A 20,514-nucleotide genomic window follows, 5' to 3' on the forward strand; every position below is an offset into this window, starting at 1 on the left:
TCCCTAACTATAATTGCCTCTACTAAAGATGTTTTTAGTAGATAATCATATTCGTGGAAGGCATTCACTTCATCATGTACATAATACTATTTGTAGGCAACTTATAACTATAATAACGTAATCTGTATATTATTTTTAAACATAAAAAGGTTATATACAATTATGGCTTAAACCATAAGTGCCTTCTAACAATTTAAATCATTATTTTAAAAATTATGAATGGTAAGAAAATATATTTGTAATGAAAAATCAGGATTTAACATTTGAACTATCAAATATGATTTAAATATGTCTTAAAACTCTTCCTAGTTTCCATCTAAAAAAAATTAGATAATAATCTTTAAGAACCCTCAGTTTTAAAATTCTATTATTTTAATCATGTGATCTATTTCTTTATATTTAATCTTGCCTTTGCAGTATACTTTTTAATTCTATAGTTCAGAAGGATAATTTGTTTTTCTTTAAAGGAAAATTCATATGAAATGATCTAAAAAACTATTTAAAAAGCAATCAGTGAAAGTAAATACTGTTTTTTTCCATGTTGTCTAAAAATCCATCACTATACTTGCTTTTTCCTTTATTTGCTGCTTAACATATCTCAACAGTGAATCTATCATATCAACATAGTCATCATGATCCAAGCTGCAAATAATAGAGAGTGTCAGTGTCAATTTTGCTTTCTCACACTTGCTTCCCTTCACTTCATCTGATTTTAATAATCCCTGTCAAACCACAAACAGTCCAAATTACCTTCATGACACAGAAGCTTTCAAGGAGCAGACAGAATCTCAACTTTCATTTAACAACTACAAAAGGAAGCTGTCCAGCTGGACAAATATTATTTCCACACTTGACAATCTCTACAGTTGAGCATGCATTTTAATTTTAACTAAACCTGCCAGGAGTTTGATATGAGCTTCTTGTTTTCTGTAGATTGCTTCACAGGATTATCAGACCAATGACTGTAATTGTGATGAAAGAACCCAACATTTTTATAGGAAAAGGTAAGTAATATATCAAAGCTGAGGAATCAAAATGAATATATGAGATAATGTGGGGCCATAGATTACAGCAATAAAAACATATTAGGTACTTTAATGACTAAAAAATGTCTAAAGCTAAACAATACATCTTGATATAATTTTTAAAAGTAACAGCTAATAATTAAAAATAGCCTGACCAGGCAGTGGTGCAGTGGATAGAGCGTCGGACTGGGATGTGAAGGACCCAGGTTCAAGACCCTGAGGTCGCCAGCTTGAGCGCGGGCTCATCTGGTTTGAGCAAGGCTCACCAGCTTGAGCCCAAGGTTGCTGGCTCCAGCAAGGGGTCACTTGGTCTGCTGAAGCCCCACCACCCCCAGTCAAGGCACATATGAGAAAGTAATCAACGAACAACTGAAGTGCAGCAAGAAGAATTGATGCTTCTCATCTCTCTCCCTTCCTGTCTGTCTGTCTGTCTCTATCTGTCCCCCCCTCTCTCTGTCTCTGTCACAAAAAAATAATATTAAAAATAAAATGTAAGAGTTATAAATTTACTCCAAGATACCATTGAGAAACATATTCTAAGAATGAAATCTAAAGAGATTGTTAAATTATTTTAGACTGACTTGACTTCAAAGAATTTCTGGAATAGTTATGTGCATCAAATTATAATAAAACTGATGTTCTTGACAAGCTATAAAAAAATCTACACATTAATTAATGTGCCCTTGTATACACAATGTAAAACTTCAAAAAAGTCAAAGTGAAAATGAATAATAAGTTTATAGAACAGTATTGGAATAAAAGCTATAGTATAAAACTATACTAAGGACTATTATTTCTTTGAAGTTTGATTTATTAAACTTAAGTCTAAAAGTTTCAAATGGCAAAGTATTTCTGGGAACATTTCCTATATAAAACAGATCTGAATTCCTCCTAGTCATTAGAACCTCACAATTGCCAATGTCAAATACTCCCTCTGATCTGCAACACTTTATTTTACTGTTAGGTTCTTCCTTCTCCAAAGTGCAACCCATTGCCTTTTCAAGCTGGATTTCTCTCCCACCTCCATCTTGAACGCCGCAGCTCAGCTTTCTCTACAGCCCCCTTTTTTTCTCTTTCCCTTTGTCTTCTGACTGGACAATTTCATTCACATCCATGCCCACCACTACAACCTGTGTGGAAGCTCCTGTTCTAATTATTCAACTGCATGCTATGTAACTCACGTGGATGTTCCACAAGCACCTCAAACTCAACATGCTCCCAAACAATCCTCCAAACTTCCCTCTGAAACTTATTTCTTTTTTTTTTTTTTAATTTATTTATTTATTTATTCATTTTAGAGAGGATAGGGAGAGACAGAGAGAGAGAGGAGAGACAGAGAGAGAGAAGGGGGGAGGAGCTGGAAGCATCAACTCCCATATGTGCCTTGACCAGGCAAGCCCAGGGCTTCAAACCGGCGACCTCAGCATTTCCAGGTCGACACTTTATCCACTGCGCCACCACAGGTCAGGCTGAAACTTATTTCTTTAATTGAGGTCCCTATGATAGTGAGCAGCACTACCAGCAACCTATCTACACAAGATAGAAATGTGAGAGACATTTCCCAACATTCCAACATTATCTCACCAACCTCGTAGCCAAATGATTACTCTTACCTTGCATCTCTCACATCCATCATCTCCTCCTATTGCTCCTGCATAGTCCATCATTAAGACTAGTGGGAGCAGTTTCCCAAAGAGTCTCCCTTACATTCTGTATCACTTCCATCGAACATTTGCTATTCTACTACCAGAAGACTCTTTGTAAAACAGAGAGAGGAATTAGTGCTAATAGCAAGATAAGTCTGAGTGACCAGGAGAAAAGTCATGATCTTAAGAAAAAGAAAGAAAAATCAAAAGGACTTAATTTGTAAGGGGAAATAAGGTTTTTAGAAATAGTAAACTTGGGCCCTGGCCGGTTGGCTCAGCGGTAGAGCGTCGGCCTAGCGTGCGGAGGACCCGGGTTCGATTCCTGGCCAGGGCACACAGGAGAAGCACCCATTTGCTTCTCCACCACTCCGCCGCGCTTTCCTCTCTGTCTCTCTCTTCCCCTCCTGCAGCCAAGGCTCCATTGGAGCAAAGATGGCCCGGGCGCTGAGCATGGCTCTGTGGCCTCTGCCTCAGGCACTAGAGTGGCTCTGGTCGCAACATGGCGATGCCCAGGATGGGCAGAGCATCGCCCCCTGGTGGGCAGAGCATCGCCCCTGGAGGGCGTGCTGGGTGGATCCCGGTCGGGCGCATGCGGGAGTCTGTCTGACTGTCTCTCCCTGTTTCCAGCTTCAGAAAAATAAAAAAAATAAAAAAAAAAAAAGAAAAAAGAAATAATAAACTTGAAGTACAAATATTACAGTCATGTATATATATATATAAAGTAAATGAATAAGGGGAAACTGATTTCAGGAAGAAAGGGATGAATTATATATACATAAAAGGACCATAGTTTATCATCCAATCATCCAAGCCAAGATATCTCTCTGAGTGAAAAATGTACTAAAAATGATTTAAAGTACATAATTTTTAAAATCTATATATAATAATCACCTGAGTGGTTTTATTATATTTGTGAACATATAAATAATTATATTTAAAAACTGTTCTCAATAATAGCATTCTTTCAAAATATCCTTATACCTAGGCTCATAAAGGTAGAAAATATCTATATTATGTGAATATTAAAAATAGAGAAACAGCCTGACCTGTGGTGGTGCAGTGGATAAAGTGTCGACCTGGAATGCTGAGGTCGCCGGTTCAAAACCCTGGGATTACCTGGTCAAGGCATATATGGAAGTTGATGCTTCCAGCTCCTCCCCTCTTCTCTCTCTCTCTCTCTCTCTCTCTCCTCCTTCTCTCCTCTCTAAAATAAATAAAGTCTTAAAAAAAAAATAGAGAAACATGCCTGACCAGGCGATGGTGCAGTGGATAGAGCGTTGCACTGGGATGTGGAAGACCCAGGTTCAAGATCCTGAGTTCACCAGCTTGAGCGTGGGCTCATCTGGTTTGAACAAGGCTCACCCAATGTCGCTGGCTCAAGCAAGGGGTCACTCAGTTTGCTGTAGCCCTCCGGTCAAGGCACATATAAGAAAGCAATAAATGAAAAACTAAGGAGCCGCAACAAAGAATTGATGTTTCTCATCTCTCTCCCTTTCTGTCTGTCTGTCCCTATCTATCCCTCTCTCTGACTCTCTCTGTCTCTGTCATCACAAAAAAAAAAAAAGAGAAACAGGATTCTTCATACATTTTCATATATTTATATACTTTTAATCAATTTTTTAGTTTTACAAGCCTCTCAGTTATTTTTCTGAGAAAAAATATATTTCTTATATTATTGTATTATTTTTTATATTTTTTCAAATTGCATTTTAGGGTTATTAAATTTTAAGGTATTGGTAATTTCAATTGACTCTTCAATATACCCTTCCTTAGGTGCTAAGTAAGCTACCTAATAAATTTACTGAGTTTAGTGCTGACCTGTGGTGGCGCAGTGGATAAAGCGTCGACCTGGAAATGCTGAGGTCGCCGGTTTGAAACCCTGGGCTTGCCTGGTCAAGGCACATATGGGAGTTGATGCTTCCAGCTCCTCCCCCCTTCTCTCTCTCCCTCTCTCCTCTCTCCTCTCTCTCTCTCTCTGTCTCTGTCTCTCCCTCTCCTCTCTAAAATGAATAAATAAAAAAATAAAATAAATTTTTAATTTACTGAGTGAAGAATATCCTCAATTTTAATTTTTAATAATGAAATACAGAAATATTTTAGCCTAAATATATATACAGGTGTTATTTTTTGCCTCCTTGCAGAATGCTTTCTTTGATCAATCACTTAAAAAGCAAAACTCATCAAATGTTTATAAATATTTTCAACATTTTACTAAATTTGGATACTGGAAAATTTGAGGCTTTCCCAGTTTAACTTCATTCTAAATTAGAATATCAAGTTATTCATTTAAAAAGATGAGTTCCATCAGAAGAGTTTCCCCATAAATCTAGATAATGTAAAACACAGTTTGGAATGTCACACTTAACTTCTGTACACCTTCTGAGTTCTCATCACTTACTCTGTTCAGTCTCCACTCTGATTTCATGGGAATACATTTCACTTCCTCTTTATGAGTGAGCTTTTGTCCCAAAAACTGCAAGTCCTTAAAAGCTTCACAAAAACTACATTTTTGCCTTCCATATTTGTTAAATGCTTTGATTAAAGATTTTTAATACATTTTGAAGAAACTGCAACCAAAATTGAGAGGAAATTTTTACAAAAGTATTTAATACCATGGCAGGACACAAATCAATATATAAAGTAATTTTTCAAAGTCTCAAACATTTCTAAAATCCAGAGAGAAAATGTATAGTGCCATGCTTAAATTATTTTTGTTTTCTTTAAATCAGCCTAGTCAAAAAAATCTATAAGTTGATTATCTTGTATATATATAAACACATTTGTACTTCTTTGACAACTACGTCTTCTATTCAGATTGGTAGATTTTGTATTTTTAGATGCTTATGAATTACAATGTGTATCACAACATATTCCAAGTATAGTTCTCTCCATAGATCCTACACTTATTTGAAATTTTTTATGATGTTATGTTCCAACACATTTTTTTTTATTTTTTTATTTTTTTTTTTTGGTGGGAGAGACAGAGAGAGTCAGAGAAAGGGACAGATAGGGACAGACAGACAGGAAGGGAGACAGATGAGAAAAATCAATTCTTCATTGCGGTTCCTTAGTTGTCCATTGATTGATTTCTCATATGTGCCTTGATGGGGGAGTTATAGCAGACCGAGTGACCCCTTGCTCGAGCCAGCGACCTTGGGCTCGAGCTGGTGAGCCTTGCTCAAACCAGATGAGCTCGCGCTCAAGCTGGCGACCTCGGGATCTCGAACCTGGGTCCTCCACATCCCAGTCCAATGCTCTATCCACTGTGCCACCGCCTGGTCAGGCTCAACACATTTTTAATATCACCAAGATGAAATAATTTTATCACATTGCTGTTTATAATTCAAATTATAACAGAATTGACAATAATGTCAATTGTTTGACCTTTTACAGAATGAAGTTCTAAATGCTTTATTTTGATTTCATGAATTAGACACAAAACGACCTACTGGAATTAACTGTGCTTTTAAAACTAGAACTATCCAATGATACTGATGTACAACTTGTTATCATTTAACTGTTAATAAATTCCTTTAATGGAATCAATGTATTAACAGATTGTTTCACCTTTCACACATGCATAAGAAAACTTGAAACTGAAATTGAAAGAGATTAAATTAGAACCAAACCCTTTAACTAAATGAAAACTCAGACCCTGGCTGATTGTCTCAGCAGTAGAGGGTTGCCCTGCATGTGGAAGTCCTGGGTTTGAAACCTGATCAGGGCACAGAGGAGAAGCAACCATCTCTTTCTCCACCCCTCCCAAATCTCATTCTCTCTCTCTCTCTCTCTCTCTTTCCCACCTCCCTCTTTTTTTCTCTCTCTCAACCTTCCCCTCCCACAGCCACGGCTGGAATGGTTCGAGCAGTTTGGCCCTGGGCACTGAGGATGGCTCCATGGCCTCACCTCAGGCGCTGAAATGGCTCTGTTCCAAGCAACAGAGCAGTGACCCCAGATAATTAGAGCATCGCCCCCTAGAGGGCGTACTGGGTAGATCCCAGTGAGTGTGCATGTGGGAGTCTGTCTGTCTCTCTGCCTCACTGCCTCTCACTTAATATAAAAAAATAAATTAAAAAAAAGGAAAAGAAAACTCATGTTTCACAGAGTGGTACACAAATATACCTTCTGTACCTAAGTATTATTTCCAGGCATGGTCTTAAAAGAAAGTTGTGTAGATGTTCATCTTCTGCTGCAGACTGATGTCTTCTTGTTTTTGTGTGATCAGTGATGTCATTACAGCCTTCAATCAGGTGTGAGTTACACATGAAGTTTTTTCAGCAAGTCATAAGAAATTCAGTATTGTGTTAAATGTGCACTGCTGTGTGTGTGGTTTTTTGAAATTACTGTTATCAAAAGGGTATTACAAAATAAAAATGTGTTACCCAATAATAAAATAAATAGAAAATAGGTAGTTAGAGATTTATACCATATGATATATGATACAACCTTGTAGCAACACCCCATGGCAAGATTAAATAAAGGCTGAGAAACTGTGCAGTCCATGGGCCGTGGCAAGTGTCCAGCATAGCTGGCAGAACATCAAGTGGCCCAGAGAGGTAGCGGCATCAAATACTTCTGCCATCACCATCACACAAAAGCTGAAAATGTTAGCTGTACCTAACTGCTCATGCCAGAGAGTATTCATTTTATCAGCAAGCACTCTTCATACTGCCCTTGAAAAAGATGTGTTACCTTATAGTATTACTTCTGGAAAGAATCTGGAAATGGATTATTGCCAACTTATCCATATGTTAAAGTGAGAATTCTGTTCACTACACTGGCATCTCATAGAAAATCGTGTCACAATGTGGAAATACAAAGTGTAGTTCTACCTAAACCGAACTTAGTCTATTTACATATAACTATTAAATAATACTTCATTCAAAAATGAAAAATCATAGACAAATGATAAACCATGTGAAATGCTAGGACAAGAGGTATAAATAGGACTATGCTGGGAAAACTGTATATACAAAAAGATGTCATTATGAATGTGTTATTTTATTTTTAATTTTAATGTTAATTTTAATTGATTTTTAGAGAGAAAAGGGAGAGAGGAAGAGAGAGAAAGGATAATGAGAAGCAACAACTCAAAGTTGCTTCACTTTAGTTGATTGCTTCTCCTATGTGCCTTGGCAGAGAGGGTGTCAAACTGAGAGGGCAATCCTTTGATCAAGGGGCCTCAGCACCCTGGGTTGACACTCTATCTACTGCACCAGCACTGGTAAGGCTGTGATGTGCTATTTTTTTTTTTTTTATTCATTTTAGAGAGGAGAGGGAGAGACAGAGAGAGAAAGAGAGAGCAGAGAGACAGAGAGAGAGAGAAGGGGGGAAGGAGCTGGAAGCATCAACTCCCATATGTGCCTTGACCAGGCAAGCCCAGGGTTTCGAACCAGCGACCTCAGCATTTCCAGGTTGATGCTTTATCCACTGCGCCCCACAGGTCAGGCTGATGTGCTATTTTAAATGACAATATGACATACATAAAATGGAATTTATGTACCTATAAAAAATGAGACTAAGAGACATGGACAAGAATGTGGTGGTTACAGGGGGGAGGGGGGAGGGAGGGAGGGAGGGGGAGAGGGAGGGGTACAAAGAAAACTAGATAGAAGGTGACGCAGGACAATCTCTTTTTGGGTGATGGGTATGCAACAGAGTTGAATGACAAGATAACCTGGACATGTTTTCTTTGAATATATGTATCCTGATATATTGATGTCACCCCATTAAAATAAAAATTTATTTATAATAAAAAAAAGAAAAAAATGATAATCTAAAAATAAAAAAGAAGATAATATAGCTCTGTATGGCATGACATAAAGATTTCCACAAACCTGCATTATTTCATTTAAAAAGTTGTAGACCTGTATCTTTAGCATGACACAGTATAATAGTTTCAAAACAAACCATCCTCACCAAAATTAGAAGAAACACTCAACAAGCTATTAACAGTGACAATCTGTGAGTGATAAAACTAAAAAGGGACAGGGGTAAGGGAGTTTTTACTCCTTATAATCTATTTTTTTTTAAGATTATAATGAACATGTCTTATTTTTAACAAATAAGAAGCAAAAAAATTAAAAATACAAAAATATATTATAAAACATTAGCTAATTTAGTACCAACTGAGTGGTACAAGTAACAGATGATCTAAAAACCTGCAGTGGAAAGTTCCATATGGGCAGATGGAGGTAGGAAAGTCAAGTTACCAAGAAAAAGGGAGGTAAAGGTGTTTCTAAAGGTAGTAGCTCAGTGATCTTTCCTATAGCTTCAAAGGACTCACTGTTTGAGACATTTAATCTCTCACGAATATATAGGTTCAGGTGTTCTCCAATTCTAGAAATGACCCAACCACTAGTGAAGGGAGGACATAAGAAACATCAATCAAATGGTAACTTGAGAAGTAAATAAGTTCATCTCTTACTGATGTCCTTCCTCTTCCAGAGCCTGGGCTCCTATTAAGTTGCATATTACCAGTATATAACTAGGTCCCTATATCGAGGGTCCTTTGTGTGTACTCGTATTCCACTCCTAGATCCCAACCACAGCTACCCGCTCCAGATTCATGAACTACCACCAACAGGGGTCCCTGGTAATTGAGAGCGCCGAATCCTAACCACTAGACCACCAGGGAACACCGATCCCTGGTAATTGAAATGATGAGAATAGCCCTGGAACATAAACAAGACTCTTAGGAAAACCAGAGCAGACAACTCATAGATAAAAACAGTGAAGGATAAAATAAAGAAGTATGCTACGGCTAAGTGTGCTAAAGATTTTTTCCTCCAGGAGCAAAATATTTGGATTTTATCCTGTACAAAACAGTGAGTCATAGATTTTAAACTAACACAGTATGTTGTACTGTATACTTTGATAAAAATTTATCAAACGGTGTTATAATGGTTAGGTGTGGGGTGAAAAAGTAAAGGTAGGAAGATCACGTAGGAGGATAGTGAATTAATCCAGCTGAAGGTATAGAGACCATGAGAAAAGAAAAGATAGCTTTGAAGTGACTTTCCACAGTATGAATAAATAGCTTGGAATCACTAAGTGAGGCAGGAAATTATAGCTTATACAAAACCAAGCAGGTGTTACATGTCCCAGGCATCAACAACATAAGACTTAAAAACCAGTGCGGGAAAAGACCAATACGACTGTAGTGACTATGAAAATAGATGGGAATCACACAAAGCAGGGTACGCTCATGTTCAAAGGCTCATACTGTCCTGATGAAGACAGTTAATGACATCATGCAGTGCATGTCCACGCTAGACTTCAAGAAGCTGGCTGAGCAGTGGGTAACTACTACAGTTGCCAATAATGTTTTCTGCTGGTTAAAACCAAAGGATAGGCAACAGTAGTGAGATGAGGCTATGTGGAAGTTTATGGAGCAAAGCCTAAATTATTACAAAGTAAATTCTGAAACTTTCATCTGGATGACAGAATGATAGTTTATAAACAGAATTTTAAAACTTAGGAGGAATATAGTGATAAGAAGGCGTTGCAAATTCAGTTCTAGACATGATGATAGTGAGAGGATTATATGAATGGAAATGTCCAGAATAGAGATGGAGGAGGTATAGGAGACAAATGCATGAGAAAACATAGTGCTTATAATATCATAATAGCCCTGGCCAGAGAGCTCCATGGGTTAGAGCCTCGGCACGAAGTGCAGAGGTTGCCGGTTCTATCCCTGGTCAGGGCACATACAGGCATGGATCGATGTGCCTGTTTCTTCCTCTCTCCCTTCCTTCTGGCTAAAATGTATAAAAAAAACAAAAATAGTAACAAAATAAAATGTCACACTGAAGTGCAGAACACCAATATTCAGACAGTATCTTTCAAATTTTTTAGACTATGACCCATAGGTTAAAAAGATGCATTGCAATTTAATGTGTATGTGTGCACTCACATATCTTAAACAAAGGCTTCATGTAATTGTTTTTTCAAGTGAGAGGAGGGGAGATAGACAGATTCCCGCATGCACCCTGACCAGGATCCACCTGGCAACACCTGGTCCGGGGCCAATGCTCTAACCAACCAAGCTATCCTCAGCGCCCGGACTGACGCTTGAACCAAGTGAGCTACTAGATGCGGGAGGAGATGGCGGAGAGAAGGGGGAGACGGAGGAGGGATGAAGCAGATGTTAGCTTCTCATGTGTGCCCTGACCATTCTACTCTAGACTTTTTCTTTCTCTCTCCCTTCTCCTCCTGTTTTTTTTTTTTTTTTTTTTTTTTTATGCTGCCCACAACCTCCAAATTGATTTCCATACCTGCATTTTGGCAGAGATTTTTAGATTACAAAGAGACACTTGTGGCCATGTTGTAGGATCATCTATAAAGATCTGACTGACAAATCCAGAAGAAATGTTCTTTGAGAAAGAGTAAAGGAGAGAAAGCAGAACTTGAAGGATTGACATGAGGACCATTGACAAGAGCTAGGAGAGAGCCCAATGAAGGTAAAGTAGGGTCAGAAGATGGAAAATAACAAGTATCAGAGAGGGCAATGCTGCATAAAGGGATGGGTAGTCAGTAAAAGCTTTTTTTTTTTTTTTTTGGTGTTTTTTGGAAGTGAGAAGGGGGGGCAGACAGACAGACTCCTGCATGCGCCTGACTGGGATCCACTCGGCAACCCACCAGAAGGCAATGCTCTGCTCATCCTGGGCATTGTTCCGTAGCTGCCGGAGCCATTCTAGCACTTGAGGCGGAGGCCATGGAGCCATCCTCAGTGACCGGGCCAACTTTGCTCCCATGGAGCCTTGGCTGCAGGAGGGGAAGAGAGAGACAGAGAGGAAGGAGGGCGTGAGGGGTGGAGAAGCAGATGGGTGCTTCTCCTGTGTGCCCTGGCCGGGAATCAAACCCTGGACTTCCACATGCCAGGTCGAAGCTCTACTGCTGAGCCAACTACTCAGGGCAGTTAAAGCTTTTTTAAATTTATGTCTTTGCCTCTACTGCAGTATTTCTCAAAATGTAGTCCAAAAATAATTTAAGCAGAAATACCTCAGCTGCTCGTTAAAAATTCAAATACCTGGGCCTCATCCCAGGGCCAGTGAATTGGAACTTTCTGGCTGTGGATCATGGAATTTAAGTTTCCCAGGGCATCCTTTTCACCAAGTAGTTTTATGCCATTACCTTTAACAAATCAGCTTTCATAATCGCACTTTCCAGGACACATAATCTCACTTAGCATATTAGATGTATTCTTGAAAAGTGTTAAGTGAGTACTTGCATTACCATTATTCTCCTAAAGGCTGTCATGATGGATTTCAGAATTATGTTCATCCTGAAGGAAGCAAGTTTCTTGGAGCATTCTACCTTTAAACAAACATTCTTTATCCAATATTTCTGTATTGCTTATGTAAGTGGTTGACCAAAAAGCTTACAATCATGATCTTTATTCAGCTTAAAAGTACATAAATTTAAAAGTTCAATTTACTGTTAACACATTTCATTTCGATTTTGTTTGTTTGTTTTTGTATTTTTCTGAAGCTGGAAACGGGGAGAGACAGTCAGACAGACTCCCGCATGCACCAGACAGGGATCCACCCGGCACGCCCACCAGGGGCGATGCTCTGCCCACCAGGGGGCGATGCTCTGCCCCTCCGGGGCGTCGCTCTACCGCAACCAGAACCACTCGAGCGCCTGGGGCAGAGGCCAAGGAGCCATCCCCAGTGCCTGGGCCATCTTTGCTCCAATGGAGCCTTGGCTGCGGGAGGGAAAGAGAGAGACAGAGAGGAAGGAGGGGGTGGGGGGTAGAGAAGCAAATGGGCGCTTCTCCTATGTGCCCTGGCCGGGAATCGAACCCAGGTCCCCCGCACGCCAGGTCGATGCTCTACCGCTGAGCCAACCGGCCAGGGCCTCATTTCGATTTTGAAGTGATCTCATTGGACTTAACAGGTTAAGTAGCACAATCAAGTGACATTTAGCAGAACTCACAGGCAGGAAGTTCCACAGGGAGATAGTTTTCAGAAAATACAAAAAATGCCTTTATGTGATAAGTTCTGCTAACACATATACATGTCAATTTATTACTAAATGATAACCAAGAAGTATGAGATGTGAATTTATTCTATTCCAAGATACAAATCATAGCTAACAATACCTAAAGTAGCTAACACTTATTTCCTTATCTCATATTAGGCCCTGCTCTAAAACCTTTACTTGAATGAACTCATTTCATCTTCACAACAATCCTGTGAAGTAAGTACCATTTTAGATCTCATTCTCCAGATGACGAAGCTGAGGTCAGGGAACTCTGTACTTGCCTGAGGTCCCACATAAAAGTAGGAACTGAGATGCAAATCCAGGCAGCCTGTCTCTCGAGTCTGTGCTCAAAGGCAATGTGCTTCATTGTGACTGTAAAAAAGTCTCAAATGTTGGAGTAGTTGGTTTTCACCATAGAGAGTCTTGCTGTTTATAATTTGGATTTATCATTTTTTTCTGTTCTTTACAAAATTGATTTCAAGATAATTGAGTCTGTCTATAATAGGAATACCCACAATAGCATAAAGATAGGGTTTTGGTAACACATTATACATAAAAATAGAAACTGTTTGTAAAGATCCTTAATTCTGTTTATAAGTGCAGGGTAGTATAATGGTTAAGAACTGTGCTTACCAAACTTTAAGATACCAATAACCTGAGAATCCCTTTAAAATGAAGATCTTTGGTAGGTCAGTGGTGGGGACTAAGATTCTAAATTTTGACTGCTGGCTTGGGGTCTGTTGGTCAAATCAAATAAGTTTGTAGATATGATATATATGTTTGCTCACTTATAGTTTGCATTGGGGGTGGGGGACAGGCTGTAAGCAGGCAGGGTCCTTATAGTCTAAGGCTTAGTTTTAAGACTAAGCCTTTCCCACCCTTTTAATACTAAGATCTTCTCAAAACTGAGTTTTTCCCCACACCCTTACTGTTGCATGATGTGGGGTGGTGCATTCTTATGAGGAATCCCATTTATGCCTCAGATAAGTGGCTTTGTATCAGAGACTTCCTTATTTATATGTTGGCTTAAAGGCTTTAATTTCTACACTATAAAATGAGGCAGACCGGGGGCACTCTTGCTCAGATCCTGCCATCAGCATTGCAGAGGAGAGGCGGCCAAGATGGCAGAGTGCTGAAGGAGAAGCCAGTTTGTGTAGAGTTTGTGCAGAGAAAAGGAGATGGGGAACAAGGTGAATAAGGCTGGTGAGGTAGAAACCTTTGATTCTAGGAAACTTGGATGAGTCAGTGGCTTTGGGAGCCCTGAATGGAAAGGGAAATGTTTTCCCACTGTGTGTATTTCTCGCCCACCAGGTACGAGCTAGGATTAAAGGTAATGGCCCACCAGTTCTTGGCTCCGTTGTTTCATTACTGTCTGTCCGAATCAAATGTGAACCTGCACGGGCCAGGTGGCTGTGATGGTGACCGTGGTGACTGGACATACAGTCTTAAAATTACAGAAAACTATTAAAAGCATATATTGAACCCCATTAGAAAGCAACTTATAAAACTAACTGATGTAACAGAAACACTAAATAAATTTCATTATTCTTTTCCAGGCAGTCACTAGAACATCACTGTTCATTAAAAGGCATTAAATACCGAAGTTAGAATCACTACCCACCTTTGTTAAATACATAAATCTGAAACTTTCCTAAATGAATTTGTAAGAAGCTGGCTTAGCCTATAATATTTAAGAAGAATATTTAGTTTCCCTGTCAGAAAACATTTCCTTTTTTTATTTTTTTGTGAGAAAACTTTTTTATATTGCAGGTATACAATGAGTTACAATTCATTTATTTGAATAGCTTCCTCTAAATTTACAAAGCTTCCTCTGAAATTTTGTTTTAAAAAAATGTCATTTTTTGTCTGACCAAGCTGTGGTGCAGTGGATAGAGCATCAAACTGTGCCACGGAGGACCCAGGTTAGAAACCCGAGGTCACCAGCTTGAGTGTGGGCTCATCTGGTTTGAGCACAGCTCACCAGCTTGGACCCAAGGTCACTGGCTCCAGCAAGGGGTTACTCGGTCTGCTGAAGGCCCGCGGTCAAGGCACATATGAGAAAGCAATCAATGAACAACTAAGGTTCTGCAACAAAGAATTGATGCTTCTCATCTCTCTACCTTCCTGTCTGTCTGCCCCTATGTGTCCCTCTCTCTGACTTTCTCTATCTTTGTCACACACAAAAAAAAATCACTTTTATTAAATATAAACCAGAACTAGTATTAATATGAACAATATTAAAGATTTTTTAAAAATTTGTGTAAGCAGGGCACTAGTATAGTTTAAACAAGTTTAGAGAACTTAGTCAAAACCTTCATGTACAACTGCATACATTTTCAAACCACTAGATAATGTAGCATAGTTACTTCTTATTGTTTAAGACTGGGGATCAGAAAGAATATTACTTGTTAGAATAGTGATGATTTAATAATGATGTGATATGGGCAGATCCAGTGGGTAGGAAAAGTAAAGTTAGGTCCTGAAATAAAGATAAAATTCCACAGCATCGTTCAAAATGAAAACTATTAGTAATATCCCAAATTCAACCTGTTTGAAAAATAAAGATAGATAGATATATATATATATAATATACACACACATATATATATATTATACAGACACACATATATACATTATACACATACATACAGCCATACATATATGTGTGTGTGTCTATATATAGTGTGTCCGTAAAGTCATGGTGCACTTTTGACCGGTCACAGGAAAGCAACAAAAGACAATAGAAATGTGAAATCTGTACCAAATAAAAGGAAAACTCTCCCAGTTTCATACCTATTCAGTGCAGTTCAATGTGGGCTCACCACAGATTTTTTAGGGCTCCTTAGGTAGCTATCCCGTATAGCCTCTACAGACTCGTCACTGACTGATGGCCTACCAGAATGGGGTTTCTCCACCAAACTGCCAGTTTCCTTCAACTGCTTATCCCACTGAGTAATGTTATTCTTATGTGGTGGCGCTTCATTATAAACGAGCCAATATTCATGTTGCACTTTGGTCACGGATTCGAATTTAGCGAGCCACAGAACACACTGAACTTTCCTCTGTACCGTCCACATCTCGACTAGCATGGCCTTGGGCTGCTCCGCTGTATACACGGTGTTACATCATCATCTGTGCATGCACACATGCTGCCACATCATCCTACAGAAACTGGGAGAGTTTTCCTTTTATTTGGTGCAGATTTCACATTTCTATTGTCTTTTTTTGCTTTCCTGTGACTGGTCAAAAGTGCACCATGACTTTACGGACACACTGTATATATATAAAGAAGAAGTACACCAGAAAAGAAAGATTAATGTTTGCCCAGTCATTGATAAAAAACCAGGAAGGATAAAATCTGCTGGTTCAATCAAGGAGATAAAAGTATCCGTGTTTTGGGTTGGTCAATATTTTTATGAGTCAGCAGGAAAACATCAATAAACAATTAACTTCTCTCTTCATCTTTCATTTCTCTAACACACGTGCTAAAAAAGACAACTGTAGAACACACTATTTTTCAGGAATTCGATTCAGACTAATATACATACACTCAAACAACTGTTCACACTAAGATGTTTAGTTTTCTAAATCAAAACTAGATTCAGCATAGGTAATGCAAAACAGCCCTGGCAGATCATGACAGGTAAGAATCAAAAAGAGAAGAATTTGGGTAAGTAGATCATTCCCCCCTTCCTCTTTCCCCTTTCTCTCTTCCCCGCAGAATGCTCCTGGCTGCTCCTTTAATATCCGGTGTGGTACTGGAAACATATTGAACACCAGCACAAGTGTTACTTTAGAAAGCAAGATTGTATTTTCAAAATTCTGCATAACAATGCTTTACAAAACGGACTGGCATATAAAAATTTTAAGATAGGGTTTACCTGTACTTGACTACACTGAATAAGAATTCTTTAAATGAAACAATTATCAGATTTACTTGTAATTTTAGTGAAAAAAATCCATTGTGGGAATTGTGATTCTTAACATCTACAGAGGCGATAACTGCCAAGATCAAATGGTTAGTATTGACAGTGCAGAAATAACAGAGTGTGAACAGTTGTTTGGGTGTATGTAAATTAGTCTGAATGGAATTCCTGAAAAACAGAAATTCACTGAAATCCAAGAGCTAACGTTTTCCACTTACAAAGCAGGTATTAGCTGTCTCTCACCACCACAGAAGGAATTCCACTTCAGTGTGACCTATTTATGCCTCTTAAATTTATCATATGCATTTTTTAATGACCCTGAACCAAAGGAAATGTAGAAACCTATTTGAAGAGCTGACATTAAGGTTGTGACACCAACCAAAACAAGAAAATTTAAGTTAAACTGACACACAATTCCCAAGTCAGCCAGCTACACTACTAATTTAAAACCAGTTACTATGTGAAATAGTGATGGCATGTCAGCCTCTGCTTTGAAACTCCTGAATTTTGTCATTTGGTGTTTGTGTCACAACCTTAATATTATTTAAATATACTTTTTAATATCTATTATTTAAAAAGTATCTTTGAATTGAAGATACTCATAAAGCTTTGAAGAAACTAACCTCAAAGCACTCCATTCCTAGCTTGCCACTTTTATTAGAAGTGGTGCATAAAACATTTGCTGTTGACAAATCTAATTCATTAAAAGGTGAGATGGATGCATTTTAAAATAACTAGCTGGCATCATTATCTACAGCGCCTTTTATAAATTATTCCTGTTTTCCCTTTTGACTGAACTTGTCACGGTTCCCTTTCAGAGTCTGAGTGTTACACCTTCTAGTCCATGCTTTCAACATGTTTAGACAAGTCATAAGTTAAACAAGCAGTGGTACTTTATTTTCTAGAAATGAGAAAGGGCTGCAGAAATAGTTACAGATTATTTCATTCAATTCACTGATTTTAAACTAAAGACAAGCAAAGTCAGTTAGTGGTGGTTTCATCTCACACAAAAGATTTAAAAATAAAATTATACTGTTTGGGTAGATGGAAGAATTTCAAAGAAAGAGACATAAGAGAGCTGCTGGCAGCGCTGCTGCACTGCTGTGCAGACGTGGTTTAAAATTGAATTGTGCTTCCCCCGACACGGGAGATCAGGTGCATCAAGGCTGACAGCTGCTGGCACACTAACTTCCTAAAGGAAAATGTGAACTGTAGTTCTCTTAGAGGCCAAAGGAATAGAATTATAGAAGCCTTCAAGGAAATGAAGTAGGCAGAGTACAAATTATTTAAACCATGAAGAAAAACATTTACCTAATTTTGTTTCAGAAGATGCTGAGAATGAGCTGGTCTTCTAATCTCAAGAAGGTAGAAAGTCATTTCTTTCAAACTTCTCAGTAAATGTGCTGCCCTTTCTTTAGGATCTTCAGACTTTTCCCCCAAATTATACAAAACACACCTATAAAATAATTAGATAAAACTTTAGCATTGCCACAATGGAGGGACATAGTCACAACATTAGTCCTCTGCCTAGACAGTGACAGTACTGTAATTAGGTTATGATATACAGGCTCATCCAAGAGATGCTGCAGATGCATAAAGACATTTTGAAGGTGGGGTCCCTAAGAAAAGCTTATTAACAAGATGTTTCAGTTTATAAGCATATGGATCACAGAGGCTCCTAGGAAAATGCATATTCAAAATCATCCTTTTATTTTCATTAATTTTTCAAACATTCCTTCAAAGAAATCTAGATAAGAGAGTAAGGATGGTTGCAGGATATAAAACAAACACTGGCTTTCAATACAATTACTTTTTTCCTGTTAGTAACCCGTTGCCCCAAGGCAGTTTATTAAAACCATTTTTCCCCCCAATCTTCTGGGTTAACTTGTTAAAACAGATTCTAATTCAACCGATGATGGGTTGGGGCCTGAGTTTCTGTATTTCTAATGAGCACCCGGGTAATGCCACAAATGCTGTGGGTAGGTCCACAGAATACACTTTCATTAGTAAGGTTCACCAGTCTATTTGTCTTTCCCTGCACCAAAGTACACTGTTGTTATTCTTAGCTATTGGCTCTTTGTCTTTCCACATAATTTTACAATCTTTTGTAAGTATTCTCCCCTCCTCATCAAAAAAGACAGAAATTTGATTGAGACTGCATTGATCAAATTAGGTGCCAGCAAAATGTTGAGTTTTCCAAGTCATGTGTATTGTATATCATTCCACTCATTGAGGTCTTATTGTCACACAGTAATGCTTTCCTATTTTATCCACTGGAGATTTGCACATCTCTTGTTATGTTAGATGTATTCCTAGGTACTTCATGTTCTGAATGTTAGTTTAAATAATATCTCTTTACAAAAGCTTTTTTCATTTTTGTTTATATGTTTTTGTATAATTTGTATATTGCTATTTTATCCGGAATACTAGCTAAACTCAGTATTTTTCTGGCAGTTTTACACCATGTACAAATAGTTTTACTTCTTCATCCCAAATTTATACTTGTTTCTTCACCTTGCTTTACTAAAAGAAAAAAAAGCAATAAACTATCCTTTTTAATAGAAAAGTCTATTTTGTTATCTATAATCAGCCAAACTGATATTTTGGTTAGGCTTAGATTGACTAGAAAACTGAAATGAAGAAGGTTCCAAGTTTTCCTTTTGATATTCATTAATTGCCCTCGTACTTTTGGACTTTCTTTGGTGTCTGACATACAAGTGCTTTAATGTCGCTAACATCTACTATCCCAAGCTGATTTCCAGTTTATATTTCATCAGAAACAGACAAAAGCTCTCATAGACACACTTGACCACTTTGGGAAATGAATCTGAACAAAAGGGGACACAGAGGAATTATTACCAGGGATATAGTTCACTTCCACTTAACAACTAAAGAAAGATGCCATCACTGGGAAGCCATTATAGAGATACAATAAATCATCTAACTCCACAGCTGAAATCTCATGATTTTTTGGAAAATCCATAGATACCTGAAATTACTTTCTTGATGACAATGTTAGCCTGCTCTAGGGTGAATCATCCTTCTTGATAGCTTTCATTCAATCAGCTAGACCAAAAGAAAAAATTGACACTTACTGCTCCATAAATTGTCAATGTTAACATTGGCTACCTGAGGAAAGGTAAATACACATGACAGTGGGATGGAGAAAAGGGTAAAGAAAGAGGAAGCAGTAACTAAATAATACCTGTTGGGCAAGTAAGTTTATAAAATTTGTGCTATTTGACTTGTTCACTTTTATTGTTAAAAATGGCTGCTACCCAGGTGAAACTGCTAATTACCTTCCTGCTTGGGAAGGGCAATTGTTATATTAATATGTGCAAGAAGAGGGGTTTCACGCCCAAAAGGTTTTTTTTAATTTATTTTATTTTTTTACAGAGACAGAGAGAGAGTCAGAGTGAGGGATAGACAGGGACAGACAGACAGGAATGAAGAGATGAGAAGCATCAATCATTAGTTTTTCATTGCGCACTGCGACACCTTAGGTGTTCATTGATTGCTTTCTCATATGTGCCTTGACCATGGGCCTTCAGCAGACCGAGCAACCCCTTGCTGGAGCCAGTGACCCTGGGTCCAACCAATAGTGGTAAAGGGCACCTAATTGCAATTTTTGCTTCTATACTTCCCGCTTGCAAAACTATAAGGTCTACTGGAAAGTTCTGTCCATTTTTGGAATAAAACAAAATATAAATTTTTCTTACCATCAATAAACTTTATTAAATAATATAATTGCCATTATTATTAATGATTTCTTGCCAGCGTGAGGGCAATTTGTATATCCCATTTTTGAAAAATGTTTTATCTTTTGATGCGAAAAATTGAACCAGTGCTTGTTTTATATCTTCTTCATTTTTGAATTTTTTGCCCTTCAAAAAATTTTTTAAGGACAAAAACAAGTGATAGTTGGAGAGT

At 38.1% G+C, this 20,514-nt stretch overlaps 1 protein-coding gene across 1 annotated transcript in view; it reads right to left on the reverse strand.

Moving 5' to 3' along the window:
* The window catches only part of KIAA0825 (KIAA0825 ortholog), a 565,493-nt gene that overhangs the window by 520,630 nt on the left and 24,349 nt on the right, over positions 1-20,514 (reverse strand). Inside the window, exon 2 of the mRNA XM_066273833.1 lies at positions 17,896-18,040. The gene's annotated coding sequence lies outside the window, so the exon portion shown is untranslated. The remainder of the gene's footprint in view (positions 1-17,895; positions 18,041-20,514) is intronic.

This window comes from Saccopteryx bilineata, chromosome 4 (assembly GCF_036850765.1).
Source record: "Saccopteryx bilineata isolate mSacBil1 chromosome 4, mSacBil1_pri_phased_curated, whole genome shotgun sequence".
Lineage (NCBI taxonomy): Eukaryota > Metazoa > Chordata > Mammalia > Chiroptera > Emballonuridae > Saccopteryx > Saccopteryx bilineata.